This window comes from Schistocerca nitens, chromosome 6, assembly GCF_023898315.1.
Source record: "Schistocerca nitens isolate TAMUIC-IGC-003100 chromosome 6, iqSchNite1.1, whole genome shotgun sequence".
Lineage (NCBI taxonomy): Eukaryota > Metazoa > Arthropoda > Insecta > Orthoptera > Acrididae > Schistocerca > Schistocerca nitens.
Window position 1 is genome coordinate 302,964,997 of NC_064619.1, and position 12,300 is coordinate 302,977,296.

Below are 12,300 nucleotides of genomic sequence, written 5' to 3' on the forward strand. Positions count from 1 at the left end.
ACGTCACCCTTGGATGACCACAGTCACTTTTATTGCTAGGAGTGTTACGCTGAGATGGCACACCACCACCACTGCCCCAATGTCCACATTTCTCTCTTGTTCCTGGGCGTTGGCACTGATGTCATGGAAATATAGCTCAATAAAGAACGTTGTTGCTGAATAAGCATTCTTCACACTCACCATAATATTGAAAACGCTCGAAACACATGGACCCTGCACACGCCAGTCTGTGGATGGAATACACTGTCCTGGCTAGTAGAATGCTTGCAATATTGCACGGCCTCTAGCTGTGTAGACGGTGCAGTAAGGGAGAGGACAACAGAAGTGGTGGGGGCTCCCTTGTGGATTGGTCAGCGTAGTGGGGGAGGTGTTGTTCTACAGCTTAAACCATGCACGGGTAACTTTCGACGACCAGCGGCTCTGATTTACATACTTACTAAAGCTCATAGACTGCCTCCTCACATGAGGTGACAGCAATGCTCTTTGGGCTTGAGGTCAATACTATAGCGTCTGTGCCGTTTATTTGGTGATAGACCAATGTGAATGGCACCTCTTCCCTGACAAGCCACACCAACAAATTATGCTTCAAAACAGGAGTTTTTGAGGGTAGAGCCATTTTATGTTCAACCCATCGTCACATGTTTCAGTCAAGAGCCATGAAATTTATTTATTTACCTACAATGTTTTACAGTAGCTGTCTTAAAAACTTGTGTCACAAGATTCGCAGCATCTCTCTCTCACTCCCACGTATTTCTTACTCAGACCGGGCTGCAATCGCTCATGGGCCAGATCCGGACTGTGGGCCACCGCTTGCCCACATGTGGCTCAAGCCTTCGCACGAATGCCTATCTCACAGAACGTGTACTGCGCTGATAAGAGTGCAAACGATTATATTCGCAGGTTATGTCAGTAAGACAAATAATTCGACTACGCAACCGCTTATTATTAAAATGATAATGGGTACAGAATTATGCTAAAATTGCAACAGAGGGAACGATTTATTTCAACTGTCTTGCACATGCCTTTTCTTTCTCTTGTTGCGGTGTTAAAATTAGCTATTTTCCCAAACTAAAGCAGGGTTTACACAGCTCACCTCACTAACATGCTAATACAGGTGCAATTGCAACAGCGTCCTGAAAGAGTCTGCAAACAGCTGAGTGCAAGTAGGATAAACAACTTTTGTAAATAAAAGTATTATCCCTTCGTCTATGTTGTTTCGAATCCATACTTCTTCTCACTTCACCAGGTATCTATATACAGGGTGTTACAAAAAGGTACGGCCAAACTTTCAGGAAACATTCCTCACACACAAATAAAGAAAAGATGTTATGTGGACATGTGTCCGGAAACGCTTAATTTCCATGTTAGAGCTCATTTTAGTTTCGTCAGTATGTTCTTCCACCTACGCTCAATGGAGCACGTTATCATGATTTCATACGGGATACTCTACCTGTGCTGCTAAAACATGTGCCTTTACAAGTACGACTCAACATGTGGTTCATGCACGATGGAACTCCTGCACATTTCAGTCGAAGTGTTCGTATGCTTCTCAACAACAGATTCGGGGACCGATGGATTGGTAGTGGCGGACCAATTCCACGCCCTCCACGCTCTCCTGACCTCAACCCTCTTGACTTTCATTTATGGGGGCATTTGAAAGCTCTTGTCTACGCAACCCCGGTACCAAATGTAGAGACTCTTCGTGCTCGTATTGTGGACGGCTGTGATACAATACGCCATTCTCCAGGGCTGCATCGGCGCATCAGGGATTCCATGCGACGGAGGGTGGATGCATGTATCCTCGCTAACGGAGGACATTTTGAACGTTTCCTGTAATAAAGTGTTTGAAGTCACGCTGGTACGTTCTGTTGCTGTCTGTTTCCATTCCATGATTAATGTGATTTGAAGAGAAGTAATAAAATGAGCTCTAACATGGAAAGTAAGTGTTTCCGAACACATGTCCACATAACATATTTTCTTTCTTTGTGTGTGAGGAATGTTTCCTGAAAGTTTGGCCGTACCTTTTTGTAACACCCTGTATACACCTTCATCTATAGACATTCTCCGCAATTCACTGTATGATGTGTGGCGGAGTGTATCCTGTGCCAACATTAGTCATTTGTCTTCCTGTCCCACTCGCAAATAGAGCAAGGGAAAAGCGACCACCTATATGCATCCTCATGTGAAATGAACATTGGCGGCAGTAGGCTCGTTCTGCCGTCAGCTTCAAATGCCGGTCTCTCTAAATTTTCTCAGTAGCGTTCGTCAAAAAGAAAATCGCCTCCCATATCGATGACTCTTCAAAGAATTACATTATTTAACTGAAATATCTATAGCCACTTGTATTTTGCAGTAGATAAGAAAGTTTCACATGTTAGCTATGCGGTAAAATACTCTCTGCTTTGCATACTATCATTTGCAAAATTTCTTTTCAGTATCTCAAACTGTGCATGAGATGATAAATGTTATGAATATTTCACATTCACTCTATCGTTTGCATGTACAATCAGAAGTGAGTGCAATGTGTACAACCCTTTTTCTGGAGACTGGTCGTAGGAATAGATCCTATATCAAGTTTAAAGAAAAAATCAATATGTTAACTTCATTTTGCAAGCTGCGTCATGTGATATAACATGCACCAAATGCAAATTCATAGCAACTCCTACTCTTCGTTGCAAACTACTCGAATTTCTTGTAGTACCTCAGTAAATGTAGAAATACAACAGCTACGATAGTTAACGAAATGCAAGGTAGTTCATCATGAAGCTGACAAATGAGACTATAAATGTGTGAAAGTTATTATTTTTTCTTTATAGTTTCTTTAAAATCGCTTGAGTAATGCACACCTTCGTTCCTGAAGTGCCCTCGGGGGAGCCAGTGATTGTTTCGTATGTAAGGGATGAAGTTCGCTGCACAATTGTGGCGGCCGCCCCTTAGGAACGGAGAGGTGGACTCGCCCAGCATGAGAACGAGAATGCGCTTCTGCACATGGAGCTAGTAATCTTGCACAGTTTCTGTTGGTGTTAGTGTTGGGTGCCACACCGCCGCGCCATTTCAGTGCTTGTGTGAAGTTGTTCATAGAGAAAACCATAGCATAAAGAGAAGCGGAAGCCTCCCCTTTTTTTATTTGTCAGGAATTTCAAATGAAACCACATTGGTTGAAGACCACAAGAGTGACGATTAATTTATAACTTTTCAGTATAATCTCCATCCCTTTCCTTAATTTTGCTCCATCTTTTAATAAGGGCGTGTACTCCAGTTTGGTAAAATGCACGGTTCTTTTTTATTTTATTTATTCGTATGGCTCACATGCATCTTAAAATTACAGGCATACGACATTAGTAATACTATATACAACAGGACTATGAAAATACAAAACTACATATAAAAGTAACTAAATGTCAATATCTAGGTTCCTAAACCGTATAAGAGCCGTATCATCACCTTTCATAAGGTCACTCCCTGGTAGGAACGTAAGGGGCATTCATCTCTATTGTGCTCGATTGTCTGGTTTGAAGCCCCACAGTCACAAACTGGAGACTCTGCAGCGCCCCATTTGTAAGGAAAGTCTGCGCATCGACCATGCCCAGTGCGAGCTCTGTTCAGTTTGACCCACAGTTTCCTGTCGAGTTGTGTGCCAGTAGTAACACAGTTATACTTTCGGAACCACTCAAGCTCTTCAGGTTTTTTCAATAAGTTGACAGCTCTGGTCCCACAGGACTCTCACCCCGTTTTATCGGAATCTAGCTGTTCTGCTTGCCGTAATGGTGGGTTTCTTGAACGGAGTCTGTTTCAGCGTAAGCTTGGTATGTCTTCTTGTATGGGTAATAGCAAGGCGGAATTGCAGGTGGATAGATGTTGCTCACCATAGGAATCCAATAAACCGATGTTGGTCGGAATTCCCCAGTTATAAATCGCTTAATGTGGTTCAACTGGACCTCGATCAAGTTGGTGTGGCAGCTCTTTAGCCACACCGGCTCACAATACTCGGCTGCTGGGAAGACCAGCGCAGTGGATGATGTGTGCAAGGTATCTGCTGATGCTCCCCATGTCTGAGCACTATGGGACTTAACATCTGAGGTCATCAGTCTCCTAGAACTCAGAACTACTTAAACCTAACTAACCTAAGGACATCACACACATCCATACCCGAGGCAGGATTCGAACCTGCAACCGTAGCGGTCGCGCGGTTCCAGACTGAAGCGCCTAGAAAGGTTCAGCCACAGCTCCCCACGTCATTCCACACAGTTTTTCAATGATATTTTTACGAGTTTTTATCTTGGAAGCGGAATTTTCAAGATGTTTTCTACATGAAAGCGTGCAGTGAAGCGTGTTACCAAGATACTTAGGGTACTTGTTATGGCAAGCTCTGCACTATTTTTTTTGTTTGTCAGACGGAACGTACATACTTCAGTTTTACTTGTACTGGGTTTATATCGCCACTTTCTGAAATAGACGCTCATAACGGCTACATCTTCTGTGAGAATTCTCTACGCTAGTCCAAGATCCTTCGTTCTACAAGCAAGAGCGATATCATCCGCGTAGCAGAATATTGTTGACCTGGTACTGGGGAGATCGGAGATATATAGGTTGAATAATAGAGGGGCCAAGACGCACTCCTGTGGTAGACCATTACTTAATTTCCTCTCCTTGCTCACATTTTCTTCCGAGTAAACACGGAAATATCTATTGTTTATCATGGCGTTGATGAGAATTACAGCTTTTCGGCATCGGATTGTTTTTCGTAATTTGTATATCATCCCTTCTCTCCAGACTGTGTCATATACCGTGGTTATGTGTACGAACGTGACACATGTATTCACGTTTTCTTGGAAACCAGACTCTTTGAAACTTGTTAGGGCCAGTACCTGGTTGCAGCAACGTCTCTGTGGCCTGAAACGCGCTTGCTGAACTGGGATATGTTCCAGAATGAAGCCACTAATTCTATTATAGATAAGCCTCTCCAAGAGTTTATAAGTACAGCTCAAAATGGAAATTGGTCTGAAACTTTGACGGTGATCAGCTGGTTTACTTGGTTTCACAATTGACACTATTTTTGTTCTCTTTAGCTCGTTGGCAAGTGATCCACTATCTAGGATGTTGGAGAAGAAGCGGACCAGCCATTTTTTCCAACATTACACATGTTTATCAGAAATTCTGGGTGTATATTATCCAGAGTAAGTCCTTTACCATGTTTGATTTGTTTCAAGGCCTAATCCAATTCAGTCAGTGTAAATGGTGAAGAGTAATTGGATTCTCTTGGGCACGGAGATTTTAGAGACCTGAGTTTTTGTTTTATTTCGGAAGAATGTTGTTTGACACAGGATGATCTAGACATTTCAACTATATGGTTAGAGATTTGGTTACCTGAAATACCAGGTTTCTGCCAAAGTTTATTGGAGGCTCCGCCAAGCTTACGTAGAAGACTCCATGCCTTTCTATTCAATGTCTGATATTTACATTTTCTACCGCCCCACACCATCGTTGTCTTCTAGCAGCGTCAAGACTTTGGAGGAGGTCGTCTGAAATATCGATGTCGTCAATTTCGCTATGCTGTTTATAAAGTTGTTCACAATGTTCAGTCCAGCCTGGTATATATTCCTTTCAGTACCCACGAGGAGTAAACTTCTTAGCAGCAGCAAGGACTGCCCCGACGAATCGAGGGTAGTTTTTAGGTTCTGGTGGTCAGCTAAACTCCGCCAATCAGCCATCGGAAGTTCCATCTGGGTCAAGGTACGAACCTCGCTACTGGGACAGAGAGCCCCATATCGAGGATTACTAGTCTGTGCTGGCTGTGTGTGAAATTTGGTATGACTTCTCTGAATATAGGCAGTGGGTGTCCTCTGCAGTCCCGGGACACAAAGTCGAGATTTGGGTTGTAATCTCTTCTCCAGGCGGCCGATCTGAAGTTCCCAAATCCTTGTCATCATAAACCCGGTATAGATTTTCATTTTCAGCCCAGTCTTCTGAAGCTATTGATAGGCAGATGATATCGTGACTTCCTCGTCTTCCCTTAGTAGCCCAAACAATATTTTCTGCGATGTGACGACTGCTTTGTGGTCATGCAGTGTCATGCAAAAGAAGAACATCTGCTGTAGCTTTTGTTGGGCCAAATCGCCGAAGACGTACTTAAGGAGTTAGAGGGTTCTGTCGTATTACACAACCTATTGCACATCCCTGCTCCACAAAATCAACCATAATCGCACGCTTTGAATCCCAGAATACTGTAGCCATAGCTTTCCCTACCGGTTACATAGTTTCGAACTTCTTCGTCTTCGGTGAGTTCCTGCGATGGCGTTGCATCGACTGCCTGTTTGATTGTGGCTCAAAAAATTTAACCTCTTTTTCGTCTCCGGTCACAATTTTTTTCCAGAAACTCCTCTGGTTCCAAACGGAAGCACTTCATAACCAGGTTGCGCAAACGTTTGATTATTCCAGTTGTTGAATAACTGTCATCAAACTGCTATTACTGAGAAGTCAATGCGAGACAATTTATTTATAGATACCCGGCGGTCACCACGAATAATGTCTTCGACTCGTTGAATGTTGTGTGGAGTCACTGCAGTCACCGGGCTGCCACTCCGCGTTTCGTCAGCCACGTTTTGTTACAGCGACGAACCCTTCGTCTAACAGTGCTGGTATCAGTTGTTGCACCATCGTACATATTTTCCGTCTTTCCTAGGTTGATATGGGTATTTCACTTTCTGTATTCAAGAATTCTGTCACAGAATGTTGTCTAATACGAGCATAGATGTCGGCTATTTTGAAAGTAATTGCAGTACTGGCATCTGTTGACGCAAAAAGTTACTACTACAGTGGATTGTAGAAGAAGCTTCGCGGAATAGCGCGAAATTCAAATTATTCACTTAAAAAACTTTATTTTGAGAGAAAAAATAGGTGCCATTTCGTTTTGTCTCACCCTCGTACTTGCATGAGTCCTAACAGCCTGTCTCGTTTAGCAACAAACAAGGATATCTGAGAGAACGAGGCAAAATTTTAAGAAACACGGTAGCGTTAGCATTAAGATTGCACTGTAATTTTTAGCAGGTTCTATAAGCCTAAGTCGTTGCTGAATACCGTTATTTTATTTGTCAATGAAATACTGAATACTTACTTCTGACTGCTAGTTTATTATCTCAATGTTTTCCGTATTTTACTCTCTAGGATATATAATTTAGAGCCGAGATGTCAATAGTACATTTCCTTGAGATTCCACAAGTATGTCTTTTATTACAAAGTGGCTACACTGTACAACAAAACGAGTTTTCATTACGTCAAGTAAACTGAATTCTACATGAGTTCCTCTGTTTACCACCGCTGGATCTAGTTAACAAAAGAGCAAGCTGAGTTTCGCATTATCACTGCTTGCCGAGTTTGTGTTGGCATTTTACAAATCAACTGCTCAGTCTACAAGGATGTTTTATTGAGTACAACACATGTTCTATAAACAAATAAAAACTGTTGTCAGCATCGTAGGTCTAGCATCTGGAACGACTAACGCTCTCTTCCACCCACTTGGGCAACGACTTTTGATGAGAAGCCTGTGTGAGAAGACCAGTACTTATCTCATCAGATTCTGTCGCCTTGACTTGCTGAAATGATTTTAGGTGCTTTTAAACTTGAAGTGCTTTTATTCTTAGTCTGTGCTTGTATCAGTCTTGTTACTATCAAATGCAATAACAGTGGTATGACCTTCCTCTGTTAAACGATTTCAGAAGATAAGATTAAATACATCCGCCTTTCATTTCATCATTGTGTATGTGACATGATAGTTGCTTGCGACTTAGAAACAAAACGTATTTTGATTTTTTAAAGTGAGTTGATAATCATATGTTTTAAAACACTTTACTACTTCTCTCTGTTTTGGATTCGAGTAGATTTCACGTAAGTAAGACTAAGAAATTAGTTATAATTACTACTTTCCGTGGATTAGGCCTAAGTGACTTTGAGAAAGTTTTTCATACAATTCCAGCAAAATCTATGTTAACAGGCAGTCTCTGAGCTTCGTGTATTGAAGAGCTATGTCAACGCACCAGAATAAATCAAATTTTATCAAGACAGCGTGAAGTGAGGAACGGAAAGCGGACTCTACCAAGCCACTACTAATTACGAAAAGTATTCTCAACAATCCTAGACCTGTCCCTTAGCTGGGACAAAGAAGAAGGAATACGGACTAGTGAAACATATCGGAGCCGCCACGTTTTATCGTTTGCTTATATTGCATGCAAATTTCAAGGGTGAATGGAAGGACTTAAAAAAGCTGATGAAGAACATAAAAAAGCTGCAGTAGTTTGACAGAGGACCTACAAATCAGTTCCCTTAGGACCATAAGAATTAACAGTCAACATTCCGATAGGCAATATAAAAATTTAAAAATGTAATCGTAGAACTACCTGATGAGTTCTGTTTTTTTAAAGCACTTGAAGATAATTCTTAGATGGACAATAACAAAAATAAACAGAAGAGGAAAGACGGACTAGTGATCTTTACTAATCTAAACTAAGTACTCGAAACGAACATTCAAATGGTTACAATCAATGTTACAGCAGTGGGATATGGACTTTTACTACGAATTGAATTTCAGAAGAGTTGTTAAGTGAGAATGCCATTCACTCGTTGACTCACTAAACTTTCCAAGCTTAAATAGTAAAACTACACCGATTGGTATTATCTGTGACCTATCTAAAGTATTTGACAATGTGAATCATAAAATACTGGTAGATAACCTGACGTTGTATGTAATTGTCTTATAGCGAATCAATGAGTAATGTCATATCTAACAAAAAGAATGCAGAAAGCTGTACTTAATAATTCAACCAAAGCAACCAGGGGAGATTTTTGCGACCGGGGAGAAACCACTTAAAAGTTTTATAATGTTAACTCTTCGGTCCACTATGGTTTCTCGTTTATATAACGAACCTCCGTCCGTTATATAACGTGCAGAATTATTTCTTCTCGTAGATGTCACTGGTATTGTAATCAGTCCAGACGTACGTGCAGCAGCATAAGGCGTGTCCCTATTGATAAAAATCTAAATTGGAGAAAACACAATTTGGAAGTCCTGAAAAAACCAGTTCAGCCACGTGGGCTCTTAGAAATATTGTAAATCTTGGAGAAGGACAAATTAGTAAGTTAACATAGTTTGAATATTTTCCTTCAACTGTGTGTATAGAGTAATGTTCTGCGTAAGACAGAGTGTTTTCATTGCTCACAAATGTGCTATAAGTAATTACTAACACAATGTCACTTGGAGACACCTTTTTAGGCATTTTTACTAGATCTTAACGAAAAATTTATCTCTCCATGAAGTTTTTTAGAAAATATCAAACTTATATTCAAAAAGCACAATGATGTACATAATTATAATACTAGCAGAAAAAATTACATTCATTATTGCACAGTATGGTTGTCTTAAGCACAAAATGGATTCCACAACGCTACCACCAAAATTTTTGATCTCTCACGCGATGGTATAAAATTTCTGACAGACAGAAATTCCACGTTTGGAAAGACACTGTAAGACAGTTGTCCCTGACAACTCATTCTACACCGAAGAATAATTTCTATTTACGTAATAAGTAGACGGCGGTGGCTACGAATTACAAATGCGAAGGCCGGCCGGTGTGGCCGAGCCGTTCTAGGCGCTTCAGTCTGGAACCGCGCGACCGCTACGGTCGCAGGTTCGAACCTGCCGCGGGCATGTATGTGTGTGATATCCTTAGGTTAGTTAGGTTTAAATAGTTCTAAGTTCTGGGGGACTGATGACCTCAGATGTTAAGTCCCATATTGCTCAGAGCCATTGAACCATTTTTGAACAAATGTGAATGTGTATTTAAAAATAAAAATAAAATACTGTAGCTGGTCAAAAGTGTCCAGATACCTTTACCAGACATTAGTATGGGGGTATTCCACCCAAAGCCCTTTTGACTGCTTGTACTCTCCTTTCACTGAGGTGCTTGAATGTCTGTGGAGGAATGGCAACGCATACTTCCTCAAGAGTCGAAACAAGAGAAGGTAGTGAGTAGGACCCTGAGATGTGGAGCGAAGTCGTCGTCCTAACGCATCCCAAAGGCGTTTCATTCGATTCAGGTCGGGATCTTTGGCAGAATAGCCCATTTCAGCAACGTTATTGTCCACAAAATACTTCGATGCCGCTTTATGACACAGTGCATTGTGATGCTGATACATACATCCAACACCTCCAAACTTTTCTTCTACTGTACACAGTACACAATGCTGTGACATGTATTCTTATCCTCCTGCATTTAGCGTTTTGTTAAGCACAGTAACGGGACCACAACCTAATTACGAGAATCACTCTCCTCTGCTTTTCATTATTGGCGCTATATGTGATGGGAAGTAATGTTCTCCAACCATTCTCCAAACCCGAGACCTTCCATCGCTTTGCCACTGTGTATAGCGTGACTTATCGCTTCAAATCACTCGTTTCCCGCCATCCAGCGTCCAGTAGCGTCCATCTTTATACCATTCCAAGCGTCGTTCAGCACCGACTACGGGAATAGGTGGCTTACAAAGAGCTGCTCGACCACTGTATCCAATACTTTTTAACTCCCTACCAACAGTTATTGCACTAGCTGAACTGTTGGCAGTGATGTGATATTCACCCGATCTTGACTCAAAATTTTCCGAATTGAACTTACAAGCGGAAAAGACCACAAAAGATGTAAAATTTATTGAAATTGAAATAAAACATTATACGCTTCATACGAAGCTGTTACCATTCATGTGAAATCTTATGCGTCGAGCCGGTCAGGGTGGCCGAGCGGTTCTAGGCGGTACAGTCTGGAACCGCGCGACCGCTACGGTCGTAGGTTCGAATCCTGCCTCGGGCATGGATATGTGTGACGTCCTTAGGTTAGTTAGGTTTAAGTAGTTCTAAGTTCTAGGGGACTGATGACCTCAGCAGTTAAGTCTCATAGTGCTCAGAGCCATTTGAACCATTTTTTATCCGTCGATTCATGACTCAATAAAAACACGCATTACTCTAATTGAAGGCAAAGTTAATACTATGGTTAAAAAACTTACAGTCAAACTGCAATTACACACTGACAACCATTTTGCCAACATAAATAAAGAATTTCATTACAGGGTTAATCAGAAAAATAAATATTTCGACCAATGTATAGAGGAAAAATTACCGGCGGCTGTGCACGACACCGTAGCCGAATTTATTAAAAATAGCAAACATGTCATAGCTGAAGCCGCTCAATCCAACGCAGCACGACAGAAACAACTAAACGATGAAATACGACCGGAGTGTTGTAATACTAATGATCGAAGTGCTCGCTTTGGTAATGAAAACAAAAATAAGTTTGACACATATTCTCCGTACACAACACACACCTCACAGCAACAACTGTTCACACCCGTGCACATGACACCTAATTACAATCGCGGCATTTATGGGCAGTACATTCCTTTCCATTCACCAGTGGATCACTACAATAATTACAGTGAAAGCAATCGACATTACAGCGACAAGGAAGAAGACAGTCTGATTAAATATCGGCAATTTGAACCTTTCATCCCAGAAAAACGTACTGTACATCCTGTAAATTTTCTGAAAGCATTTAGAAATGTGTTCCCAACAGCATGGAGCGACCGAAAGAGAATTTCTTACGTTGTAGGTAACATCCAAGGTGACGCAGCTGTCTGGGCATATAATGAAGCCGACAGATGCGTGACATATGAGCAATTTGAAAGAGATTTCTTGGCCAAATTTTGGTCGCAGTCGGTACAAGAATGTCTAAGGAAATAGATTGTGGAACTAGAGCTTTTCAGTGCTAATATTATTTCTATCGCACTTGCGTACATGTCGTCATAACATTTGCGTTAAAATTTAAGCCGATGTTGTTTATGTACGTTCGGCGAAGTCAAAATCTCTTCTTTCTTCTGCTGCTGCTTGCTGGATCAGCTGAAATAAAACTTCTTATGCTACCTCATTTCCTTGCAGTAATACTGAGAGGTACGTGTGTTTTATAAATATACAGTTTCTTACTTATTACTAACAGATATATGTTCACTGCTTTTGAAGTGAACATATTTGCGCTGGTATTTTTAGAAATATTTGAATATGGGCCACTTTCTTGATGAACCTGTAGCTACGCGCGATGTACTCCGCGCACTAAAAACCAGATTGCCTTTAACATTAAAGAGAAGTTACTGCACATTCCAGACAATGATGCAGAATATTTTCTGTCTGTTTTTGATTCTGTTGATATGTTATATGAGGATCAACGTTCCGCACGGCAAAACAGCTACCACAATGTGTACGTCAGT